This window comes from Pongo abelii, chromosome 22 (genome assembly GCF_028885655.2).
Source record: "Pongo abelii isolate AG06213 chromosome 22, NHGRI_mPonAbe1-v2.0_pri, whole genome shotgun sequence".
In the NCBI taxonomy this organism is placed as follows: Eukaryota; Metazoa; Chordata; class Mammalia; order Primates; family Hominidae; genus Pongo; species Pongo abelii.
Genome location: NC_072007.2, coordinates 49,979,112 through 50,004,759, shown reverse-complemented (window position 1 = coordinate 50,004,759; position 25,648 = coordinate 49,979,112). Strand labels below are relative to the sequence as shown.

Here is a 25,648-nt window from a genome sequence, read left to right as displayed (position 1 = left end):
AGCTCTGAAGTTCTCACAGCTGCTTTTACACATCAGTTGGCCAGATATGGAAGGCAGGATCCTTGATCAACCTGTGAAGTTTGCTATGATGATTCTCATAATATTTCATTAATTGCCAAATCAATATCTACTCTGTTTTCCATTATAAATCAGCTGAAGAAGCTGCAGAGCAGATACAGGAGTCCCCTTTTGCTAACCGCAGGCAGCCTGCTGGGATGAAAGGAATGAGGAATTTGGAATCAGAAGGCCCTGGTTCACATCTCAGCTCACAGTGGTGGTGTAGCACAGCCCAGGGCACTTACATGTTCTACACCTGTGTCCTTGTGCCAAACTGGCGATAACACTGCCTGCCTCACAGAACGGTTGGGAAGTGCTGCATGCCCAGCAGTAATTATTTCTGTCCTAACTTCTAACAAACCTCAACTCAGTTTTGCCTTCAAGGTCTACCTTGCCAGAGGCGTTCTGCCCACCACCCGTCCAGTTATATGACAAACAGGGTGTACACTTTCCATGGCCTGACTTGAACCCCAGGGAGAGTGGGAAGTGTGGTCCAGAAGGTGCTGAGCGCCTCACTCCTGGCTCACCACTCACATCCAGGTCACACCTACTGAGAGCCCGCTGGCACCTGCAGTGAGAACCCAGCCTGGGGGGCACCTGCTGCTACAAGGACAATGACCTTCTCTTGGAGCTCCAGGGGGAGGAACAGAATTAGACCTCACAGGGTTCACTATGGGAAGTAGGCTCTTTCCAGAGCCAGTTAAGGAGCCACAAGCCCCCCAACAAACATCCTTACATCATGGGTCCTTTCAACACAGTCGGGTGAAGCCTGTGAACTCCTCTGAATAATGTTTTTACATGCATAATACAAAACATACAGAATTACAGGGGAAATCAATTATGTTGAAATAAATGGATCAAAATATTTTTTAAAGTGAGCCAGAATAATATACACACTTCTTCATTGCCTCATTTAATAATGATTTCCAGTCTAGATCTGATTTAAAAAAACTACCTTAACTTTGCAGGCAGGACTAGCTTCGCCGGTATTTGGAGATGTCCACTGCTACTGTGGTGTGATGTGAAAATAAGTGATTTCTTTCGGTGACAAAGTCACAAGTTCTACTACTGTGGGTGAGGGCCTCCTCCCAAAAAACTCCCATGTTAAAGTCCTCACCACCAATACCTCAGAATGTGACCTTATTTGGAGACAGGCTCCACACTAAGTTTCAATGAGGTCATTGGGGGATCCCTAACCCGTATGACGGGTATTCCTTCAGGGAAATGTGGACACAGACTCACAAACAGATAAAACACAGTGTGAAGAGGAAGGCAGGGCTCAAGGCTTTGTGTCTCCCAGCCAAGGAATGCCAAAGGCGACCAGCCACTCCCAGAGCCTGCGGGAGGGCCTGGAGTAGATTCTCCCTGATAGCCTCAGAAGAACCAACCCCAGTGACACTCTGGTCTCAGACTTCCAGCCTCCAGATCCCTAAGACAGCAAATGTCTATGTTTTAAGCCACCCAGTTTGAGGTACTTTGTTACCACAGCCGCAGGGAACTAAGACAGTGCCTATATTCATAAAGAAAGGAAGGGCTCAATTTCAGTTAGAGGTTCCTGAAAATAAGGATGTCATGTTTTGGGGTGCTCAGGGTCTTCTTCCACCAAGGGTGAACAGTGGTGGACAAGCTCACATAGCGGGGACTCCTGAGCTGAGTGACCGTCGCACTTCAAAACCATGATGGCATCGATTCAGGGGAAGACATCACGGTGGCCTCATTCCCAGCCACTCTAGAAGGTTGTTTTTTTTTCTTTGTGGTTGTTTCATCTGATCTTGTCTTCTGGCTGGACCACGGCTGAGGGAGGGCATTGGCACTGGGGTGGAAGAAGTGGGACATGGTGAGCTGCTCATTTTCACCTTTTTTTTTTTTGTAAAATACATTTTTTAATCTTATTTTTAAAATGGTGATAGTAGCTGACAATTTTTTAATTTTTTTCTACTAAGCAAAATAAACTGTCAAGTCTATTTCAACGGCTCCCCCATCTAAACGACGTTTGAATCATCTGTCCGGCATCCTGTGGCCGCTCCACCAGAGCCACAGGAGAGCACCCCGGCTCAGCTGGGACCCTTGCTGGTCACCAACGAGCCAGGCGCTGGCATCTGCACGCAGGTATGAACAGGGTGCTTGTGGCCTCCCCTTGGTTGAAAGGGAATTTCAAGCGTCCTCACCCAGGGAGGAATGGTTTCTTTCTCAGCCTTTCCCATCTGCTCGTGGCAGCTCAACCAAGAACTGTGGACAAAAGTCTCACTCATCGTCCCCTTTCAAGCTCGCAGATGCTGCTGCTGCTGTGGCCACAGGAAGCTCCGTGAGGTACTGCCCTGGCCACACAGCCTCAGGAGCAGCCTGTGCCCACTTTTTGCAGCTGACCGGTGAAGGCAGGAACATGCCCTGTTGGAAGGGCTCTCGTGTCACCTGCAGCTGTCACCTACAAATAAGGTCACATTCTGAGGTACTGCGTGTCAGGACTTTAACACAGGAATTTTTGAGGAGGGGGCCCTGACCCACAGGAGTAGAACTTGTGACTTGGCTACCAAGAGAAATCACCTGTCTTTATTTTATTTTGTCTCTCAGTGGAGGAGCAGAGCCCTGCACCTTCATCCCAGGCCCTTCCACTGCCTCAGGAAGCCTCTTCTGATCACCTCCCCTGGGGGAGGCAGGGGTCCAAGTGCTGGGGGTTCCACGACGAAGACAACAAATCTTTGTGGGGTTCAGGATTCACAGCATGAGCCAAGCAGTAACTGAGATCTGACACAGCAGGGTGGTGCGTGAGGTCTGGCAGAGACTCCAGTTGGGTGCCTCTGGATCCTCATCCCAACCACGCCTCCACCTTTACATTTCCATGTCTGTCTCTGCACTGCCCAGTTTTAGCAAGAATCCTGCAAAGTTGGTTTTGCCAGGATCCCCCACCATCGCTATCTGATCAGTTCCTTGTCTTCTACCCTCAGTGTCTGGCCACCTTGGACTCTGCCTCCAGATCCCCAATGTCACTATCTGATCGGTTCCTTGTCCCCCACCCTTGATGTCTGGTCACCCTGGTCTGCCTCCAGCAAGGTGGGTTTAGCCAGAATCCCCCTCCCCCCTGGGGTCTCCTCTTAGTAACTTTCCACCTACTGAGACTTCCACCCTGTTTCTGGACTGCACCTCCCAACTTGTCCATGCTGTATTCAGAATTAAGCCCCACTCTATACTGAGGTCTCTTTCCCCTACTGCAATAGTTCCTGAATAGAAACTGTCTTTACCTTCTACCTCCAGCTCTGGCTTTTCTTTAACAGGGCAGGGGAGAGAACAGAGGTCCTGCCTGTGGATATTCAGGGAGACCTGCTCCAGGGAGGCTGGCAGGCAGAGGCAGGGAATCCGGAAGGGCCTGTGGGTTCCAGAAACAGCACGGTGTGCAGAGGGAAAGCTGAGAAAAAAGGCTGGAGACAGGCAGGGCGGCTCAGAACGGCCTAGAGGAGCAAATGAGCAGTCTGGACTCTGGCCAAGGACATCAGGGGGCCCATGGTCCTTCTCAGGGTTTTATGGGCCCATGAGTCTAGAGTCCAACAGGGCCGCTCTGTCCCATTCATCAATACAACAGAGAAGCCTCTAATCAACCAAGTGACTGGGGAGAAAAGCCATAGGGATTTGTACACATTATCACTGGTCTCAGGACTGATGAATTTAGAGCTGGAAGGCATTTTAAGGATTGTCTTAGTCACCTCGGGCAGCCATGACAAAATACCACACACTGGGTGGCTTAAATATCAGAAATGTCTTTTCTCATGGTACTGGAGACTGGAGTCTAAGATCAGGGTACCAGCACAGCCGGGTTCTGGTGAGGGCCTCCTCCTGGCTTGCAGATGGTCGGCTTCCTGTTGTGTCCCCACAATGGCGGAGAGACAGCCCTGGTGCCTCTTCCTACAGGGACGCTCATCCCATCACAAGCGCTCCACCCTCAGGACCTCACTGAACCTACTCAGCTCCCAATGTCCTCATCTCCAATCACCATCCCTTTGGGGGTTAGGCCTTCAAAATAGGAATTGTAAGGAGACACAATTCAGTCCATAGCAAAGATCATCTCCCAGCATTTATTGAGCACCTGCTGTGTACAGTATGGCACTGGTCATGGGGACTGGCCACGGGGGGTCTCCTCAGATTTCCCTCAACTGCATGGAGGGCCAAACTTGCCCCCAAGAATGCACCACCAGAGGGAAGTGCTGCTCTCTTCCAATCTATCTGCTGTGCTTCATGCTAGGAAGCATCACTTAACCCCCTAGACTCTTATTCTCTCCTAAACATAGAGAAGACAACCTCACCTGGCCTCAGGATAGTGAGAAAGAGAAGGTGCACATGCTAGGAGGGTCTGGCCCCCATTCAGGCTCTGTCCTGTCCCCTCCGCTCACTCTACAATCTACCCCCTGCTGAAGCTCTATTTTTTTTTTAACTTAAGTACCTTTACTTGCAGCTCCCAATCTCTAAGCAGCCAAAAGCACAGTCAATATTTTTATAACCCTATTCTTTTAAATCTCTGATGCATTCTTTTCTGATTAATAACCCAAATAACACTGAATGATTTTATTTGAACAATTTTGTCCACAGTGTCAAATATGGTGTCTATAGATTCAGGAAGGCCAATCTATAATGGACTTTTTTTTAAAAAGTAAGATTTGATTACCCAATAAGCTAAGAATCAAAGTATTGAGGTCTTTCTTCTGACACAAAACTAAACTAAACAAATTAATACCATAGCAAAAGAGGATCACCAGAACATCATTAATAGGGCTGCCAATTATTCGGTGCAACCAACCACATTAGAAAACTCTGAAAATTTTGTAAAAGCTTTTTAACTGTCTACATCTAGTGAGATAACAGGAGGATGGTATCTTTAACCCCATATAAAACACCTTGAAAACAAAGACAAGTGCTTTCTCCCAAAGAACATCTTCTCCCAGATTATTCTGGAAGCTTGTTGCCCTAATGGTAAAGCCATAGACTCTAGGCTGCTTGAGTAAGGTCTCCATGAAGAATTTGACAGTGATAGGAATTCAGCATGCAAACCACAGACAAAGGGTTGGGGAAGAAAGAGGAAGATTTTAAACAAGGGGCCAGGCATGGTGACTCACGCTCATAATCCCAGCACTTGGGAGGCTGAAGTCAGTGGATCACTTGAGCTCAGGAGTTAAAGACCAGCCTGGTCAACAAGGTGAAACCCTGTCTCTACAAAAAATACAAAAATTACCCGGGCATGGTGGCACACACCTGTAATCCCAGCCACTCAGGAGACTGAGGCCGGAGAACCAAAAATTTAATTAATTAATTAAAACAAGGGAGTATGATCATTCCAGAAACTGGCCTGCTGGATTTCAATTTATATGAGGCACCCTAAACCAGAGGCAATGGAAGCAATTTCCAGCCCTCAGATTTAATTGTGCTATATGAAGCCATCTTAACTCTACAAGGCTTGAGAATTTGTTCTTGACAAACGAGTTTGGCAATCCTCAAGGTGAGAACCAAAGACTCCTTCAGTTGGCTGGCAATGTCCTGTTGTTCCAAGGGACTTCCTCTGCCTCTTGGCCATCAGGACATCCTTGTTCCCTTTCAGCTGTGTAGAGTTTTTGGTTTTTTTTGTTTTGCTTTTTTGAGACAGGGTCTCACTCTGTCACCAAGGCTGGAGTGCGGAGGCGCCATCTTGGTTCACTGCAACCTCCACCTCCCAGGGTTAAGCGATCCTCCTGTCTCAGCCTCCCAAGTAGCTGAGACTACAGGCATGCACCACCACACCCAGGGAATTTTTGTATTTTTTCTAGAGATGGAGTTTTGCTACATTACCCAGGCTGGTCTCGAACTTCTGAGTTCAAGGGATCCACCTACCTCCATCTCCCAAAGTGCTGAAAATAGAGCCATGAGCCACTGCACCCAACCAACCCCCTTTCAGTTCTTGACCCTCCTGCTCTTTCCCAGTTTTGCTTTCTTCTTTCTCTCTCTGCTCAGCTAACTCTTCCTTACCTTTAATCCTCATTTCCTTATTCACTACTCACAGCACCCCATATTGTACTGTATCACTTTAATTATTGGGATTGTATTTTATTAATTCTTGGTACAAACCTTGGAATACCACCCACCTTTCTTACGAGTCAATAACTCCAGAAGGTCAGCAGGCACCATTTTCTGTATTTTTCATCATTCTGGACAGGATGTGGCACTTAGAAGCCCAGTGGAGACTTTGGAATGAACAAATGAGAAATGAAGCTGCCCATGTCTCCAGAAGCCAAATTATGTTTCTTTGTGACTTGGATACATTTTCTTACTTGAACACAAATGCTTGGTTTCAATAGCCTCTCTTCCAGATGAAACCGTTGTATGAAAAATTTAACAGCATTAGGTCATTTTGCTTACGTACACTGCAAAAGACTTCAATTATTCCTCAGAAGAAAGAGAATCTGGCTTATTCAACGGAGGAAGAAGTAACATCAAGAGTTTTACCCGTGCTGTTCACACAGAGGAGGCCAGTGGGTGATCACAGCCAAAGGGAGCTCCTCGGGAGTGTTGAGAAGCAGTAGTCCAGGGCACCAGCTTCCGGGCAAAGCTGCAGAGGCAGCCTGCCACCTTTCCACACCAGCAGGAGACCTTCGGTCACACCACGCATTCTCTGTTCTCGATCTTGAAAATGGAATTTTAAAAAGCATGTAGAATCAATACAAGAGATGTTTTCGTAAGCACTTTACTCCAGCCGTGCAAGGGGCGAGAATAAATGCATCCACGATCATCCCACCTGTGCTGGGAGGCAGAGGGTGGCTGTGGGATTGGTATCCAAGCCTAAGATTTCACTGAGAACATGTTTTAATGTGGGGACCTTTGCTTAACAGAGTAAAAACTATTATACTAACAACGTGGTCTGCCCCGGGTCGGGACAGTTTGGCTAACAGGGATGATGACAGTGAATTATTCTCCCCTTTTTGACCACTGCCTGCCCTTGGGGTGTGGTGTTTCTCAAAGATTGTCCCAACTGGAACAGGGACAACAGGTCTCTATTCCAAGTCCAGTATGACTCCCCCCAGTTTGCCTCTTAGCCAGCAGAGACTCTGGCAGGAGCTAGTCCAGGAGGTGCTGCTGGCCTCCAGCACCTCGGTATGTCCAAGCCACCTCTCACAGAGGTGAAATGGGGAGACACCACATGGTGTCAGCCACAGAGAGGCTCCACACACACCAAACCACTGCTGGGGCCGTCCCCACTGGTTATTTTCCAAATGTGAGGAAACCAACGCATCCATCATGAACCACTACCTCCTGCTGGGAAAATTCTGATAAGGAAGAACTTAAGAAAAAGAAGCCATCTCTGGCTGAGCCCACCAGGATAGGAGAATTTCCTGCCTCCCTCCAAAGGCAAAGAAAAGCTTGCACACTCAGTGCGAGACCTGAGGGTCAGATTCCCAGAAAAGGACAAAAGAAAACAAAAACATCAGCTGAGAAAGTTGTCTCTGTTCCTGGACCAAACCTCATGGTAGGAAGAGGGCAACTGTGCCTTTATCTGCCCGCTGCCTGTGATTACCAAATAAGACTCCGGGAACGGTCAGGAAAGTGTGATTTTGGACACAATAGAGACATCAGCAGCAGGTTGAGTAGATACAGGCCAGCAGAGAAATACATGGTGTCTTCCAGCCATGACTTAGGGAGCACGTTGCTAACCAGGTCATGCCTGACACCTCCATTCCCTAGGGCTCATGCTCTTGATTACGACTGCACCATAATTTGGGCCAATCATCTGACAACACAACCCACCCCTGGCAGTATAAGAAGAGTGAGAAGAAAGGGGGTGAGCCAGTCAACACACATCCATCCACCCAAGACAGTCAGTGCAGCATGGTGGGTAGGTAGAAGCCTCTGACCCTGGGGAGGCCAGTGCTGGCATCTTCCAATCACTCCTGGATAATCTTAGCAAATCATTTTTTCTCTCCCAACCCAAGCTCTCATTTTTAAAAGGTCACAATGCCCAATCTGAAGGTTGATGTGAGAATTAAATGAAAGCGTTCATGGCACACAGTAGGAGTTTAATAAATACCAGCTCCCTTTCCCTCCTTGTGCATTACAAGAACACAAGACATTCCTTCACTCTAGGGATACATGCCATCATTTCGAAGGTCAGACAATGGTTCTGTAAGCCGCTGAAGCTGTACTTTCTCTATGTTTCCCATCACCGTGAACTTCGCACTTTTTGCAATGGAACTGTGAGAGGAAAATAAATCTTGGGACCCTAGACTCACTAAGCCAAAGGGAAGAGTCAAGCTGGCAGCTGGGTCATGCAAGCCTGCCTCCCATTTGGGTTCCTAAATAAAATGGCAACAAAGATGAAAAGCTACATACCTCCCTCATATTTTGCCCACAAGGAAACTCCTTGTGAGTCCCAAGCTCTTTACCCTACAGCATTTCTGTTAAAGTTCAACATGGTAATGTAAATAAATAGCTTATCTTCACAGGTGTGGGGGACATAGGACAGAACTCAAAGTCGTTTCTTTGCCTACCTGAAACAAATGCATATCTGATTGTTTCCTCTGCCCTACTGTCTACGTTACCTTATGTAAAAATGCAGATTCACCGAGCCAGACAAAGGCATGAATGACTATTTACCCACCTCTCACATGAAAATTGCCCATTTCCTAATATCCTGCCCTTTCCCCTGTAAATACTAAAGACCTCAAAATCATCTTAGGAGAAAGGCATAGACCTGTCTCCCCGGCACCCATCCTTAACTTTAGCAAATAAACCTCTTGAAATGATTGAGACTTGCCTTGGTCATTTTCCTTGATTGGCAGAACTATTGGTGTCAATCACTTCCACAAGAACACAAGATTTTACTACAAAATAAGCCACAGAGGGGAGCAGGCAAAACTCATACACCCCCTGCACACCAGCCTCAAGGAGCTGTGGGAAGGTCGGGGGAGCAGGCATGATGTTCTCTTGCCAAATGCTAAGCACCTTTCCTTCAACAAGGAGCATCTCTCCCCGCTCTTTAAGCACACATAATAAAAAGCTTTAAAAATTTCAGATGTCTCCTAGCAATCTGTGGCACGCTTCAAAACTTGGGAAGGAAGATGCTGACAGAGCAGAGAATGTGGGTACACTTCTTTTCAAACAATAACCCACAAATGAAAGAGGAAACGCAAATTCAACCAGAAGAAAAAAGCTCAATTGTTCTCCTGTCCGCCTGTCACCTACATAAAACAGCTGCGAAAGCAGAGGCAGGCAAGGCAGCTGTTGCTGCCAGGAGAGCTAATGCTAAGGCTTTTCACACAGGCTTTGCTTTTCTTTTCTTTTTTCTTTTTTTTTTTTTTTTTTTTTGAGCTACAGTCTCGCTCTGTTGCCCAGGCTGGAGTGCAGTGGTGCAATCTTGGCTCACTGCAGCCTCCACCTCCCGGGTCCAAGTGATTCTCCTGCCTCAGCCTCCCAAGTAGCTGGGATTACAGGCGTGAGCCACTGTGCCCGGCCCAGGCTTTTATTTTCATCAACATGAAACTGCACTGACAGGCTTTTCAATCCTGCGATGCTGTCCATCTCCATCAGCATCTCCAAAAGGCCTTCGCCAATGGCCCCATTGAGTCCAGTTTAGTACTCATTCCATTTCATTCATGTAGCGGACTCAAGCTATGCCTCCCCACTATGTCTATCCCATTAGTAAAGAACATTTACAAAATCTTTTTGTGTGTGTGTGTGACAAATTCTCACTCTTTCGCCCAGGCTGGAGTGCAGTGCCACGATCTTGGCTCACTGCAGCCTTGACCTCTCGGGCTCAAGCAATCCTCCTGCCTCAGCCTCCCAAGTAGCTGGGATCAAAGGCACACACCACCATGCCCAGCTTTCTTTCTTTTTTTTTTTTTTTTTTTTTGTGGTGATGGGAGTCTCGTTATGTTGCCCAGTCTGTTCTCTAACTCTTGGCTTCAAGCCATGATCCTGCCTCAGCTTCCCAATGTGCTGGGATTACAGGCGTGAGCCACCATGCCCAGCCAACAAAATATTTAAAATAGGCTATTTTGACTAAGACAAAATCAAAATTATCCCACTTCCTCCATATGTTAATCCATTTTAAAAAGTGAGGAAAATGTTCTTGTCTGTATTTTCTAACGTCTTCAAAAACAGCTGATCCTGCAAGTACTTTCCAAAGAAAGAGACATAGCAAACAGAAATATCCAAAAACAAACAAACAAAAAAAGAAACCTGAAAATCCAAATAGGAGGTATATAAGAAGAGGAACCTCAATGTGTGTAACTCCTTAAGTTACCGTACCTCAATTGCTTTGTCTATGCAGGTCCCTAGGTCTCGAATGCCCTTCCATGCCTTCTCAGCTCGGCCATTCCTACATTCTTCACACGAAATGTCCCATCCTCTCGGTTTCCCCAGAGCAGAGATCAATAATTTATTACCACTTATTACTAACTTTATATATGCTTCTTTATAGCAGTCATTATATTGTAATATAAAGGACACTATTTTATGAACATCTCTGAAGCTGACCTTTGCTTTCTTCATTTGATAATTCTCGTGCCTAGCTCAGAGCCCGTGAATCCAAGTGCAATGTACACTTGATGAATGAATGGATGTGATGAAAAACTAGCCAAAGGAGAAATTAATTATTTAAGCTTGAAGCACGTAGCCTGGTACAGGGAAGATTTTCCTATGGAAAGTAACAGTTACGGAGCAAGCTACTACAGAACACAGACAAGTCAAATTGGTATTCTGTCGTAAAGAACTGGCGCCTCTCTACTTTTCATATGTAAAATGGGGATCATTAATTCTACTTGAAGCTGTGGGATTTGCTACCAAAACAGCAAAAGTCCTCTAAGTCTGGCTATCAAAGCATAGCATTTAGAACATGAATCAAAAAAACTCCTGGACAGTTAGTTTTACGTGTCTCACTTTCACCAGGGATTTATAAAGCCTGAATGACATTCAGAAGAGACAGACCAGGAGAAAGAGAGCATATATTATATGATAGACTATATGAAGAACTATATGATGGAATATGAAGAATTTTCAATGTCACTTATAATGCTTAACATTCAGAAAACATGTCTCAGAGAAAGAAAAGACTAGAACAAGAACCATGGGTAGAAAATACTGAGATCAAATTCAATCAAAGACTTAACAATGGTTATGCAAACAATTATTAAAATCTAAAGGAGGAATGAGCTATTCCAGAAAATAGTTAATTATTTACCATGAAGATATTTTAAAACATGGTAAAGGGAATTCAAGCATTACATGGACTATAAGACTAGCTTAATATTAAGAACTTTTGTTTCATCTAAATTCCATAATGCTAATATTCTAGTAAACAAAGTTAGAGTAAGAATTTAGGGCATCAATTTCATATCACATTTCAGCTTTTAAAATATTTTTATTTATTTTAATGCTTTAAAGAGACATCACTGACACTTATTTTCATAAAATCAGTTTAACTGTGGAAATCCCAGGCATAAACACAGTTCTGTAGTGTCAGATGCTAAAATACAACTGCTATGGATTTTAACTTCATGTTTTTAATAATGTGAGATTTATCATGTTTGTAGTAGTGCATAACTCTGGCTAATATCCCAAACTTTCTTTACAAATGGCAAACTACTTTTTGGCATCTTCCAACCTTGAAATATCGTTCTCACCACTATATTATACTGGAAGTCTTCACCATTCAACACCGCAAGAAAAGGAAATAAGAATGCAGCTGGGTGCAGTGGTTCACACCTGTAATCCCAGCACTCTGGGAGCCTGAGGCAGGTAGATCGCTTGAGCCCAGGAGTTTGAGACGAGACCAGCCTGGGCAACACAGTGAGACTCCATCTCTACAAAAAATAGAGAAAATAGCCAGGCATGGTGGCATGCGCCCATTGTTCCAGCTACTCAGGGGGCTGAGGCAGGAGGATCGCTTGATCCCAGGAGGCCAAGGCTACAGTGAGCCATGATCATAGCACTGTACTCCAACCAGAGCAAGACTCTGTCTTGAAAAACAAACAAAAAAAGCATCCAGATTGGAAATTAAAACTGTCTTCATTCTCAAAAAAAAAAAAAAAAAAAAGAATGGATTTCATCTTTCTTGATAGAATCCACTTTATCATCAAATAATTCATTTTTACAAGACCTCACAGTTTTGAAGTTCAGTACAGGCTGGGCAAATAATTCTTTAATTCCTTCAAAATGTGTCTGAGAACTTTTAAGGATAGGCCCAAATACTGACCGCCTTACAGGTACTCTTAAGGCGTTTTCCTATGTTGAGACACACAGATCCTGAAAAGAGCTGGACTTCTCACCCATGGGGCGAGAGCAACTGTTGACCTGGGGAAGAGGGTCTGAACCAGGGAGCATGAGGGAGAAGGGGGCCTCAGGAGCAGGGATGGATGCAACTAGGCTCCTACGCAGCCACTCTCTAGGGTGGCAAGCCAACCAAGACAGGAGGCGCAGGGCTGGTGGGACCCTGCTTATCAACCACAAGACACCGCCCACCACCTAGAGTCATGGTCGGTGGTTTAAAGCACGTGCTCCACAGTGGGTTTGAATCAAACACAGGCAGCCTGGTTGCAAGGCTGTTTCTGCCTGTCACTAACAGTGAGAGCTCAGGCGAGTTATTTACCTTCTCAGACCTCTGCTTTCCCCATCTGTCAAATGGGAATAACACCGTTTTAAAGCCCACCCCCACCCTCTACCATGGCAGCAACTAGAGGAGCTTCAGGTATCCTTGTCCATGCCAGAGGCTTGCTAATGAGCCCTCCAGGTACATTTTACAGTTATTTATTTACATTTTACAGTTACATCGTTTACATTTTATAGTTATTAATTGACAGCTTGCTATTTAGCCCTTTACAGACATTCTCTTCACGTGCATGAAGAGAGGAGGCTCTAACAAGCCCTGCATCCCATAGTTTCAGATTAGCCGCTAGGAGAGCTACAGGATGCAGGGGCCAGTGACTTAGAAAATGCCAGATGCGTGCTGGGCTGGGCGCAGTGGCTCACGCCTGTAATCCCAGCACTTTGGGAGGCCGAGGCAGATGGATCATGAGGTCAGGAGTTCAAGACCAGCCTGACCAATATGGTGAAACCCCATCTCTACTAAAAATACAAAAATTAGCCAGGCGTAGTGGCACCCGCCTGTAATCCCAGCTACTCAGGAGGCTGAGGCAGGAGAATTGCTTGAACCCGGGAGCTGGAGGTTGCAGTGAGCAGAGATCGCGCCACTGCACTCCAGCCTGGGTGACAGAGGGAGTCTTTGTCAAAAAGAAAAAGAAAGAGAGAAAGAAAGAAAGATAGAAAGAGGAGAGAGAGGAAGGAAGGAAGGAAGGAAGGAAGGAAGGAAGGAAGGAAGGAAGGAAGGAAGGAAGGAAGGAAGGAAGGAAGGAAAAGAAAGAAAGAAAGGAAGGAAGAAAATGCCAGATGCCTGAAGCTGCTTGCAAGGGAAACAGAATCACAATTCTGGAACATGTTACAACTTATCTTTCATGCTAGGCAAAGTCAGGCCACCTAAAGGAAGAGAGGTGGCACCTCACCTACAAACTCCATGGAATATGACCTGTGCTGTTAGTTTAATAAGTGGCTTCTGTCTACACGGCAGAAATTTGCGTGGACCTTCCTTTCGTGGTAATATGGGAGCGAGGCTGTGGGAAAGAGGTCCACCCAGCCCAATGTCCCATTAGCAGTTTTGTCATCTACTGTTAAGATTGAAGAGCTGTACACGGGAAACTGGCTTCAGTCAGCACACAAGCCACCCATCGCTCACTTCTCGCAAACACAATCCCCCTCCTAGTCACACACCCCACCTCTGTGTTAACATGAAATAGGAGAAGTTCCCTTGTCCCCCTCTCAGGGCGTGTGATGGGGGAGTGACTCGCTTCCTCCATGCCCCGCTGCTCAAACCTCTAGGGGAGCATAAAGACGGGCAGGCTGTGGGGCTCTGACCCCACGGTAGTGTCTAGGGGTGAATGTTTACTGCTGCGGCCCCAGTGGGCGTGTGTTCCAGGGTGTTCTTTTAGTTTAGCCGTCCGTAGGCGGCTTGTGTTAGCTCAATTAGACCCCTGCCTTATCTTAAGGACAGAGGGCTTTCTGTATCCCGGGGTTCTTGCCTTGCTGTACTCAAAGAATCAGATCACATGTGGGCTTGGAGAATGAGTGCAAGGTTTTATTGAATGGAAGAAGCTCTCAGCAGATGGGGGAGTCAGGAGGGAGATGGTTTTCCCCTGGAGTCAGGCCGCTGAACGGCCTGGGCTCTCCCCCGACTGCCCTAGGCCACCTCCGCATCCTTCTGCCAGTCGGTGGCCTGCAGCCTGCCGGTGCCTGTCGGTGCCTGTCGCTGCCTGTCTGTGCTTTCCTCTTGACGTCCAGCCGCCCATGTGTTCCTCCGCTGATGTGCTCCTCCCGACGTCCAGCCACCTGCGTGTCTGCCTGCTAGGGTCTTGGGGTTTTCACAGGCACAGGATGGGGGTGTGGCAGGCCAGGGTGGTCTTGGGAAATGCAACATTTGGGCAAGAAAACAAAAATGCTTGTCCTCACCTAGGTTCTGGGCACAGGCCTGGGGATGGAGCCCTAACCAGGGACCACGCCCTTCCCCCTTCAGTATCATTTAAAGGGACCGCGCCCTTCCCTTGCCAGCACTTCTCTTCCCCTCTTCCGTATCAAACAGACATAAAAGTGAGAAATGGCCCGGTGTGGCAAGGACATTATGACAGGTGGACCCAAAAGGCAACACCCTGACCCTGACTTGCTCCAGAAAACATCCAGCCACAGAAAGCTTCCTGCTCCCCGCCCCTAACAGTAAATAATCTTTCTTCTTTCAAAATGTCCCCAAAGGGCTCACTTGCTCCCTTGCAGCCACACCATGGACTGCCCAGTGTACCCTAAGACCAATTAAGTCTCCTTGCTTCTAAAACTGACACCTTAAGAGGAAACTTGTCAAGTATTCCCTTTTGACTCTAGAAAAACCATTGTCCTCTCTAGCACCTCTGAATCCTGCTGCAAGAAAAGCCAGAGCAGGTGGGTTCCCTGGTGGCAAGTTAATGAATCAATGGCCTTTGTTCCTTTTGTCTGGGATTTCCTTTTGTCTTTGCAACCACAGCTGGGAGCAGTGCTGCTCGGTGTTCCCAGGAAAGAAGCCCCGGGCGGGGCAGCCGTCAAGGAGACGGGGACACACAGAACACGGCAGGACTGACAAATACCCAGGCAGCTGTCTCCTGCATACAACAGGAAAGCAGTGAAGATTTTTCTAAGCCTCAGCTGACTGACATGACAAGAGTTTACACAGTGGTTTCATGCCAGCAAGGGTTGGACTGGGTGTTACCTCGTACCTGATGGGCTTTGGCATGCAATGCCTGGTCTCTACCCTCCAGAGAGGGAACGCACACAGATCCGCCATCTTTAGGATTCCCTGTAATGCCCATCAGAGTGGCAATGGCTCTGCTGGGAGGAAGGGGGCTTTTCTCCTCTCATGGAGCTGCAAGTGCAGGAACAGACATCTGCCACAATGACCCTAGAAAGGAAAAGGGAGGAACCAACAGTGCTCCTCAGTTTTAGGACTCGGAAAAAGTCACAGCTTTCCAGGTAATCCTTGTGAAATTTAATTCAGAAAGTATGTGCTGGCCCCGTGTGCTCGGCCCTAATAATAAATGTCCCAGAGGATCAAGAGGAGCACAGCACAGGTCCCCTGTTCTCGAGGGCAGGGTCCCTCCAAAAACACAGACACTAAGAGGAAGACACTTGCAAGAAACAGTCCCATGAATGAGAAAGACAACACGTGGCTCAGTGTAAAAACGTGGTGCCGCTGTAAAGGCTAAAAATCATGAGAAACAGCGGATCCCTTCCACCACCACGTTCTGAGCATGCTCTGTGTGCTCTGCTCCCCAGCAGACTCTGGCAACACCAATAAAAAGAACCCCATTTGACCGCCACCAAGGCCACACAGGAGACAACCTTGGTCTTCCCTCCGTATGAAGAGACTGGGTGAGGAGAGTGATCACAGGGTCCTTTCCAGTCCCGGGATCCTGCAATCCTACACAGAAGGAAGGACTGGTCAGGCCAAGGACTCTGGTGGAAAACAGGGAATTCGTGGGCAACAATAAGGTGTGTGCACAGCCCCTCAAGAAGATGTGCCAGTCCTTATCTAAGCCACAGGAGCCTGTCTCCTGTGAATGCCATCATCTGGGGCTGCCTTGTTGGCCAGTGTCCTCCGGATTTGGTCATTGGGAAGCAACAACAAGGAAAGGGGTCGGGGTTTCTCTTCCCAGGATCCCTCCCTGGCTTCTCCTGGCTAAAGCCACATTTCTCTGCTCAGCTCCTTCCTCACAGCCCCTCCCAGCACAGCTGCAGTTCCACGCCTTCTGTCCAGGCCACAGCATGGTCTCACTGTTGTTATCCTGGTTCATTCTGTTAATTTCTTGAGGAAGTTAGTATATCAATAATGGAGTGATGTCTCTACGTGTCAAGCACTGCATTAAATTCTTTACATGCATTTTCTCAATTAACTTCACAATGATTCCATGTGATATTACCATCCCTGCTCTAAAGATGAGAAACTGAGGCTTAGAGATAATGAGCAAATTGCCCGATAGTAAACATTCCAGTACTTAACTTCTGTGGTTTATGGTGGATCATGTCCACGGATGGAAATTTCAGAAACTTGTCAGTTCCACAACATAAAATGTCCTATCTTAGTTGTTGCGACAAGAGAACGCAAAAGATACAGTCCCGGCCCTAGCAAAGATTCTAATCTTGGAGTATCAAAGGGAATAAAAAAACTATGCAGAGAAGAGGGAAAAGGAAACTAAGAGCACATGCACAGAACTGACAACTGGAGGTGAATAAACACAGATCCCAGCATTTAGCCAGTTGGTCCCAGGAGATAGGTATGTGAGGATTAAGAGCACGGAAAAGGCCAGGTGCGGTGGCTCACACCTGTAATCCCAACAGTTTGGGAGGCCAAGGTGGGTGGATCACTTGAGGTCAGGAGTTCGAGACCAGCCTGACAAATATGGTGAAACCCTGTCTCTACTAAAAAATACAAAATTAGCTGGGCGTGGTGGCGCATGCCTGTAATCCCAGCTACTTGGGAGGCTGAGGCAGGAGAATTGCTTCAATCCAGGAGGCGGAGGTTGCAGTGAGCTGAGATATCACACCATTGCACTCCAGCCTGGGAAATAAGAGCAAAACTCCATCTCAAAAAAACAAAAAAAGAGCATGGAAGATAATCCCTATTCAGAAAGTAGTACAGACACAATAACAAACCATGGATGTCCAGACAGAAAACTCAAATGCATCTGTGATTTGTTAATATGGCAGAAGAGACTCTCAGAAGCAGGTATCCCTCTATAGGATCATCTCTTGACTCACACACCTTCATTCTCCATGGCACATCTTGCCCTCAACCTCCTATTTCCTCTAGCTGTGGGAAAAATCCACGGATTTCATCACACACAGCTACCTCCCAACGCTAACAAAAGATGACCCCCAAAATCTACAAACAAGCAAAAATCCAAATCCAAATATCAACACGGGTCCCGCAGGCATGCCCACTCTTGAGAGACTGCCATTGTTAATTGCAATCATTGCCATTTATCTTACGCTACCATGTCTTTTGGACTGTGGGCTTTGCGGGGGCCCTCAATTTTGTTGCAGATGGCATGGTAGAACATTCTGATTTCACAGTGGGACTTTCTTGTAAAAAGTGGGTGATTTCTGCCTTGAGATGATGAATGCTTTCTTACGCCTGCCGTTTTCCTCTCTAGGGTGATCACAGAGCTTCCTCTGGCCTGCCATTACACGTTGTCTCTGGGAAAATGGGAAGGTTCTACTGCCCCAACATGAATAGGGAAAGTGCTTTGAGTTGTTTTTCTGATAGACACGGAGCAAACATCATGACTTCTGTTCCTCGGGTTCAAGATCACCTGACCTGGCCTGAAGCAGATTCCCACATCCAGACTCCAGGCAACACTTTGAGACCAATATGCTTGGCCAGGATCAGAGAACCAGGCACTGATAGGGGAGGGTTAAGGCCCCTTGCAGCCCCTGCAGGGATGCAAACGCTGGCCTGCACAGCTGCCAAAAGACTCCACTTGAACTTCCAAGACTGTACAACCTAGACCGTCATTTATAGATGTGAGCGACCCGCAGTAAAAGAGTAGACATATGAAGTAGACATATGAAGAGAACTGGCAACCAGAAGGAAGAATTGGGCTGACTGAGCCAACCAGCACAACAAACAATGGCCACAAAAGTGGACTGAACGCAAGAAACGAGAGGTGTGGCAGACAGTGATTTTCCCCACCCACCTCACCAGCTCCCAACATTTTCCCACCTCTAAAGTCGGATCGGGACGTGGGAGCAGTTCTGACAAGTGGGCTGTGAGAGGCCATTTCCCTCCCACCCTACCCTGGAAAAACACACACCCCATTCCTTCCCCACCATCCTCCATTTCTGACCTTCCTCTACTTCTTAGGGAAGGAAGTGAGTGTAATTTTTTCAAATTCTGCATCGTGACTCATTAGTGCATCACCAAGTCAATTTAATAAGACCAGACATTGAAAAGAAAACAGAACTGGGTAGAATAAAATATTAGAAGGCATGGGGAATGGTGAAGGCAAGTACTGTTTGGTGGGTCATATGTGTGTACTGAATCATCAGGTAAAAGGAATTTACTGTGGTTCCAAAGAGCTTAAAAGCCACTGACTCAGAAGGAGAGCTGTGTAGTCAGTCATGCACAAATATTACAGACGCCGACACCCAATGCTTAGAGCTCCATCACTTACCCCATCCTTGCCATTTGACTTTAATCAGCTTTCTTAAACCACTAAGCCGCCGTTTCTTCAAACAGAAAATAAGTTACTCAATAATGAAGCCCAGGACTGTCCAGAGGGCAAAATAAACCAAATATATATGAAAGCAATTTGCACAACAGAAAGAACCTTGCCAATGTTAATAGCTGTCACCTTAAATCCATGCCTTTGCACAATCTGAACATTGGTTCTAGAATTAAAAGCTTCACGCTCTGTGGAAGGAATTTCAAGCACTGTTAGGAGAAACGTGAGCCACTGAAAAGCTCTGGCTTCATCCATGGGGATACAAGGGTTTCTGGTAAGTTTACACAGAAAGAGTTTAGGAGATGTCTTCGTAGTCAGTGCTCTTAATAAAGCAAATTATAACATCGCCCCTTAGAAACCCATTTCACAGTGGCCATTCATGTATAAGTATTGTGCCAGTTACAAATATTGTCACCCAGATGGTGGTTCAGGACTTGTCAAAGGGCCTCCATAGCAATATTCTGTTAACCATCTTGTACATCCAGGTGTCACATAAGCAAGGAACCAAGGAAATGAATGTCATTACAAAAAATAACCATTTCACTGAGTTAAACTGACTCTTCCCTTTGAACTCAGAAACACCTTATCACAGTGGTGATGAGTCACCCCTAGTTTTATGATTTCCTTGTTACCAACGGATTGCAGTATGAGACCAGAGGTCAACAGAAACTTTTGTGGCCCTTATGCATTGGATGAAACTACCTGTCTACATCCTGTTCCCCCTCTAGAGGAACCACAGCCACCATTTCCCTGCTCCCAGATCTAAATCACTTAGCCTTCTATTAGAAGAGTGCAATCATCATTTTCCAATGGAAATCTTCAGGTCAGGAAAAAATTAGCATGAGAATGATGAGATATTGCAACTGCCTGACTACAGCCCCAGGACTCACAGGAACCCCAGAACCTACCTAGCTCAGTGGGAAAGAAGTAGGAAGAGATACACAAAGGTTTGTTGAATAAATTATCTGAAACACATAAACTGGATAGAGTGCATAACCATAAAACAAAGGCCACTTTCTCCCTGCATCCCTGGGCTCCATCCCTCTTGGCTCATTCCTTCCTCTCAAGGAGCACCCACATTCATACCCCCATCCCTACCACCAGAATGGTCCAAGGGGATTTTCAAGCCACTCTAGTAGGAAATGTCCACATTCCAACATCCAGGCTTCCAGCCTGGTGAGACAGTGACTGCCTTCTTCACCAGGTCCAATGGATGAAGTTCCAATGCATATTAATAATGAGGGATGCAAATGGTATTGATTTTTCTGTTAAAATGGGGGCCATTTCCTTTGTAAATTTCTACTCTGTTAACACAAAATAAAATTTCACCCCCAAAAAACATTCAACAGACCCTACCTCAATTACCTGGCATCTCCTTGTCAGCCTCTTATTTGCTTTCCCTTCCAAATCAAGCTTCTGCAACAGACAGCCTGTACTCACCACTCACACCACTTCATCTACCACGTAATTAATCCTCAACCCACTGTACTCCAGCCACCACTCCCACTGCTTATCTGAACATACCAAAGGTCACCAATAGCCTACTTGGGGCCAGAAAATAGTTAACATAGGAATATCCTTTCCCCAGTCTCCCAAAAGTGCTTTTACCAGCTTGTTCCTTCTGCAGAATCACCGTAAAGGGTAAGGGAAGACTTGGGAAATGCTGGAAAAGACAGACAATTACTAGCAGAATAGAACAGAATGGACATGGAAAATAAGAGGTACCTGACAGCCCAGCTTCATGCCAGCCACCAGGCTGTCAGGCAGAACTTCTCAAAACCACAAGTCCAATAGTTCCGCTCCAACACTTGAAACTTCACAGTGGCAATCCATCACCTCCCAGTGGACACTACACTCCCGTATGAGATGGCTTAAAGTCCTGCGAACACACACTTTCATGTCAGATCTCCACGCTGTGCTTTCTGTCCAGACTGCCCTGGAGCTCCTCTTAATGCTTTCACATGCAGCCCAAATGTAGCCCCCTCAGTGACATTTCCCTGACATCTCCCCTAAAAAATGAGGCTTCACCAGCCATCCCCTTTCTTGGTACCAGCACTATTCCTCGTGCATACCTTCATATAGCTCTGCCGTATTCTAGTTATTAATTTATGTCTCTCTACTTCTTTACTGAAAGTGACTTGGATACAGGAAAATATTTAAGCATATCTGTTTAAATCTCAATACCTCATGCATGTCACATCATAGCTGCTCAATAAACATTTACTTCCTAAATAAATATCAGCTTCCTAAAATGAGTTAATAGATCTTTACTGTTATGGGTTGATTTATGTTCCCCTAAAATTCATGTGCTGAAGTCCTAACCCCAATTACCTCAGAATGTGACCTTATTTGGAAATAGGATCTTTGCAGATATAATTCATTAAGAGGAGGTCAAACTGAAGTAGGGTGGGCCCCTAATACAATATCCCTGCTGTCCTTATAATTAGGGGAAATTTGGACACAGACAGGCACACACAGAGAACACCAAGTAAAGATGAAGGCGGAGATGAGGGAGATGCTCCACAAGCCACAGAACATCAAATATTGCCATTAACCAGCAGAAGCCTGGAGAGACGCACCTAACAGATTCTCCTTCAGCGCCCTCAGAAGAACCCACCCTGCTGAGACCTTCATTTCAGACTTCAGCCTCCAGAATTGTGAGATCATAAGTTTTTGTTATTTAAGGCTTTCAGTTTGTGCTACTTTGCTATGCCAGCCCCAGCAAACTAATACATTTACTAAATGAAAACAATTACTTAACACAGCTAATACCTGAATATTTGCAATGTGCCTTCTATGTACTTTGCTAAGCAGCAAATGCAATAATAGCAACATTAGATGGCATTGTGCCCCAAGAACATCTCATTCATTCTGTCCATGCGTGCCTCCTCTCTTCTCTAGGAATATTTTGAAAGGAAAATTTTTTTTCCATATAATTCTTCCCCCAATCGATTTTTATTTCTGTCTGGCAAACACTCTTAAAGCAGAGACACTTATCAGAGGAGAGAAATGATGGGATGAAAGGCCTGAAGGCTGCTGGGGAAACATCGCCGCTGAGCGGAGCCCTACCCCACCCTCTAGTATTCCTGCCTCACCTTACCTCCCCATGGCCTTCTCTCTTCTGGTCACCACTCTCAGCAATCCCAGCTTTTCAGTGAATGCACGGAAACTACCTTCACTGAAACCAAATGAGTTTAGCTCCACTCAATTTAATGTGAAAGAAAATGCTGACATGCAAACACCATCCCGGAGTCAAGTGCAAGCCATCCCCTTGTGTATTTCACTGTTTCTCACTTGAAAGCGTAAACCCAGCACGGATGCTATGGGTTGATGGAGGAAGCCGGCAATATGTGAAAGAGATATTGCACTCACCCAAGTCACTGATTCCCAAGCAGTTCCGAGTGAGTCACTGTAATGGGCATGGCAGAAGAGTGTGGCCACGAGTGTCAAAGGGGGTACTGAGAGACCTAAGACTGACGCTCGGAAAACCCCCCTGCAACATTTGGGTTTCTTGCAGAATCTGCTTCCAGCTTCACTCACATTCACTTCACTCCAAATCTGGCTGCCAATTCATAGCGTTTACTAAAGATAACTTTGGCAGGAAAACCACAGATTTTAACGTGAAGTGATTCACAGCTAAAATATGACACTTTTTTAAAGCTCATTAAGATTGTTAAACATTGATGGGTTTGTTGGAGAGGTCTCCTGTTCCATTTAAAACACGTCAGTGTTTTCACAGGTATCTGGCTTTGAGTGTTGGTTGTTAGAGAATACGCTAGGACCGTTTTCCCACAAAAACCAAAACTAGTCATTTACTCTAAAAATTTTATTGAGAATATATATTATATTTAAATTGTCAAAATCAGTTGGAAAAAATTCAAGCTTATACTAAAATAAGTGACTTATAAGCATCATTTTCAAATACTAAACATTTTCATTTTAAACCAGCATTACTGGTATTATAACTATATGTGCTTCTGCACATCAGTGTAACTGTACACAGATTTAAGAGAAAAATGATAGCCCACTTATACTAGTCACAAAACAATAAAACCAGGAAGTAACAGTAAGTTTGATAAAGATCGTTTTCAAATTCCAACCACTTAAAGAAAATTAACTATGAGGTCAAAGGAGAAATTACATGTGTAATAACAGATTATTTATAAAACAAAACTAATAAGAACACTAGATACGATTCCTTTAACGCATTCAAAGTTGCTTTCAGAGGCAGCTTTAGCCTTAAGCATGTTCATTATGAAAGAAAGAAAAAGACTAAGCTCTCAAAGAATTTAGAAAACAAATTCTAAAAAGTTACAGAAAGTTATAAAAAGTTTTATAGAAAATAGCAGAAATAAAATTAAAAGCAGGACTGAATTAATTCAAATATTAAAACATAATATTACTGATAAATATGCACTGTGCACTCACACTGTAAAATGGATTCAGCTCCAGTGTATCTAATCAGTATAGAAAAGAAAAAAGAACAAGAAAAATGAGAAATAGACCATGTGAAATGGCACGTATAGAATACAATCAAGATGTTAAGGCTCGGCGCGGTGGCTCACACCTATAATCCCAGCACTTTGGAGGCCGAGGCAGGCAGATCACTTAAGATCAGGAGTTCGAGACCAGCCTGGCCAACATGGTGAAACCTCGTCTCTACTAAAAATATGAAAATTAGCCGGGTGCGGTGGCACGGGCCTGTAGACCCAGCTACTCAGGAGGCTGAGGTAGGGAGAACTGCTTGAACCCAGGAGGTGGAGGTTGCAATGAGCCAAGATCAGGCACCACTGCACTCCAACCTGGGCGGCAGAGCGAGACTCCGTCTCAAAAAAAAAATAAAAAAAAAAAAGAGATGTTAAGAGGATGTTAAGAGTTCTGCATGTGGAATCCAAGGGAACTGGGTGGAATCTCAAGTCAACCACTTTTTAGTTACAAGACTCTGGGCACAGTCAACCTCTTAAGACTTGATTTTCTCTAAAAATAAGAATGGAAAAGTAAAATGAGAGAATAGTACTAACTACTTCCTAAAGATCTTGTGAAAATCAAACAAGTACTTCATAGAATCCAGAGACCAGTAAGCACTCAGGTCATAATCTAGACCATTCTAAAGACTTACATCTGCTCAAGATATAATCGCTTGACATGGTCCCATTAGGTCCCCTGTACAGGATGACATTTGTGATTTCATCTTCAAAGCAATGTATTTCACAGAAACTGGTGAAAGGTCAAATTCTTTCATCTCTGACACAGCGCTGACACGGTTGTGTATGAGCCAGTGGCAGCTGATGTGGAGTGATGTGACAAGGGTCGAAACATCCTCCAGGAAATATGTCCTTAGGCACCGTTTTGTGCTACAAGAAGCCTCCCACTAAAATGTTGAGAGAGCATCCCTAAGTGGGTGCTAAAACGTGTGCACACGGATGTAGAGAGTGGAATGACAGACAACAAAGACTCGGAAGGGTGAGGGGATGGATGAGAAATTACTTAACGGGTATGATACACGTTACTCGGGTGATGGATACCCACCCTAAGAGCCCTGACTAGACCACTACACAATCTATGCATGTAACCAAATTGCAGGTGTACCCTATAAGTTTGTATAAACTTTAAAAAGAGATTACATTTTTATGTTGATTTCTCCATATTTTCACCCAGTTGGTTCATCATTTCCCCTAATTTACTTACCGTATTTATAATAACGATTTTAAAGTCTTTGTCTGCTTAACATATTTATAATAACGATTTTAAAGTTTTCATCTATCATGTCTAGTGTTCTCATTAGTTTTGTTTTTATAAATAGTCTGTTATTGCACATGTAATTTCTCCTTTGACCTCATAGTTAATTTTCTTATTTCTAAGTAGTTAGAATTATAAATGATCTTTATTAAACTTAGTGTAAATCCCTGGTTTTATTGTTTTGTGACTAGTATAAATGCCTATCATTTCCTCTTAAATCTATGTACAGTTACACTGATGTGCAGAAGCACATATAGTTATAATACCAGTAATGCTGGTTTAAAACGAAATGTTGGTTTAAAATGCTGGTTTAAAATGAAAATGTTTAGTATTTTAAAGTGGTGCTTGTAAGTCACTTTAAAGTGTGTTTAAAGTCCAAAAGACTACCTGTCAAGTAGCTAGGAAGATGTGTCATCTTCTAGCATTTAGACATCCTAGCACCTCTCCACCCTATGCTTCCGTACATCTTAAATAAACAAACATACATAAGTAATAAGTGAATAAATAAAAGGTAAAGAGAGGACTTGGTTGGAATCTCCTGTGTAAAGAGGAATATTGAAATGGCAAGAATGGGAAAATGTCCAGGAGCAGAAAAATGAACAGCAAAGAACAGAATTTAGAAAACAAAAGGTTGGGGGGAAATGGAGGTAAAAGGGGATCTACTGAATACATGAGCAAAACCAGCTTAATGCCCCAACAGTGGCTACCTTGTTAACACTTCCTCTCTGCCAGCAACTGTTCTAAGTACTTTTCATGTGATTTCCCAATGAATCCTCACCACCAGCTGCAAGGTAGGTGTTAATGTGCTCTTTCACTAAGGAGAAACCCCACAGGGTGACTTTACCAAGAGTGAGTTCATGGGCAAAGATAGCACCTGAAGCCAGGTGATGCACCCCAAAGTCTGCACCCTAAACTCTCCTGCTCGTTCCCCTTCATGGCATCACAGGGAAGTGTCCCAGAGACCAAAGAAGCCTCAAGAACAAAGGGTAGTCACCAGTGTCAATTCTACAGGAAATCTGGAAGCCAGAATCCTCGAACTTCCAAAATGCAAC

At 45.2% G+C, this 25,648-nt stretch overlaps 1 protein-coding gene across 4 annotated transcripts in view; it reads right to left on the bottom strand.

Moving 5' to 3' along the window:
* The window catches only part of B3GALT5 (beta-1,3-galactosyltransferase 5), a 116,774-nt gene that overhangs the window by 20,340 nt on the left and 70,786 nt on the right, over positions 1–25,648 (bottom strand). Inside the window, exons 2-3 of one of the 4 annotated variants that reach the window (XR_010138887.1) lie at positions 15,354–15,535; positions 9,888–14,513 (exon numbers count right to left, since the gene is read on the bottom strand). The exons of the other annotated variants lie outside the window; for them this stretch is intronic. The gene's annotated coding sequence lies outside the window, so the exon portion shown is untranslated. Of the gene's footprint in view, positions 1–9,887; positions 14,514–15,353; positions 15,536–25,648 lie in introns of those variants that run through there. 4 annotated transcript variants of the gene reach the window in all.